Genomic DNA, 1,512 nt, shown 5'->3' with positions numbered 1-1,512 from the left:
TTAATACAGTCAAGCGTTCATCAGGGTCCTATGCAATAGGATAATGACCTCAAGGCATGCCCAGGAGTGAACGAAATAGGAAATATCTTTATAAGGTACGAGACTTTTTGTACAATTAAGGTCTGGAATAGCTGTTTTTAAAGGAAAAAGGAAGAAAAGAAACATGCGGATTTTCAGTTTTTTTTTTTATTCCAGACAGCTGCACTTAGAAATATTCTGCCGAAATTGTTTGCCGTGTGTCTTTAGCCCCATCTTTTTGGGGGGCTAGACACTCGCAAAGGAAGTGTTCCACTGTATCTTTTGAGCCCAGATCATCGCAACTGCGACAGACCTATTAAAGGGCAATCCAATCCTTTCGACATGTAAGGATTAAGTTCTGTGCTCATTCCAAAAAGAAATTTGATTTTGAGTGGGTCGTAGAACATCCAGAACAGCCTAGTAATCCTATACGATCCTCTACTTGGCCCTCGAGTGATAAATTTCGGTAATTTTTGGGTACGCCCCCACGACCTCGCGGCTTAATCTCTCAGATGACTTAACCTTTAAACCGTATTAACGTTGCCGTCTGTCTTTGCTATAAGCTATTTGAAATGCTATTTGAATTTAAGTACATCATTCGGAATGGGATCCCCTTGTGGGATTCTTATGTATATACAGATGAATGAATATTTAGCGGTAATATTTTTCTTAAGTATTTTGCCGAGCTTCTCTTTAAATTTGTGATGTGCGGCAGAAGGAGAAATGTACCTACAGTTTTACCTGACGCAAATCCTCATCTGGAATCAAGGCGGAAACACAATACAAGTCGAAGCACATGCTTTAATAACTGGACCGCACAAATACTTCAACAAGTACTACCAAGGTAAAAACCTCATCTGTCGACAGCCCAGTTCATTTCCGTTAATTTATTAAATGAAAGGACATGCGGCGTAAATTTTGATGACTATTCTCGACTTTGAAAGAAGTAGTTCTAAGGCGTTGATGGGTGCATCGCGGCTAGAAGTTGATCATGGGTCCAGTAGCGAGAAAGGCAAAGATCCTTTGTATCCGGGTTAAGCTTAGTAGCTCAGAAGGTCGCCTGATACAGAAAGCACTTTCTTCATGACGAGGGTTTAGTTGGGCATTAAGATTAAGATTTCAATCGAGACTCAGATTGGGATTAAGATTAAAATTAAGATGACAAAGATAAAAATAAAGACAAAGACAATGGCAAGGATAAAGATAAAGATAAATATAAAGATAAAGATAAAGATAAAGATAAAGATAAAGATAAAGATAAAGATAAAGATAAAGATAAAGATAAAGATAAAGATAAAGATAAAGATAAAGCTAAAGATAAAGATAAAGATATAGGTAAAGATAAAGATAAAGATAAAGATAAAGATAAAGATAAAGATAAAGATAAAGATAAAGATAAAGATAAAGATAGAGATAAAGATAAAGATAAAGATAAAGATAAAGATAGAGATAAAGATAAAGATAAAGATAAAGATAAAGATAAAGATAAAGATA

The 1,512-nt window shown here is 35.4% G+C and overlaps 1 long non-coding RNA gene across 1 annotated transcript in view; it reads right to left on the bottom strand.

Moving 5' to 3' along the window:
* Positions 1–1,512, bottom strand: part of LOC118740620 — a 74,503-nt gene that overhangs the window by 9,551 nt on the left and 63,440 nt on the right. The gene's annotated exons all lie outside the window — the stretch shown is intronic.

This window comes from Rhagoletis pomonella, unplaced genomic scaffold, assembly GCF_013731165.1.
Source record: "Rhagoletis pomonella isolate Grant_MI unplaced genomic scaffold, Rhpom_1.0 Rhpom_scaffold_00006, whole genome shotgun sequence".
NCBI lineage: Eukaryota > Metazoa > Arthropoda > Insecta > Diptera > Tephritidae > Rhagoletis > Rhagoletis pomonella.
This window is presented reverse-complemented; position numbering and strand designations above follow the sequence as displayed.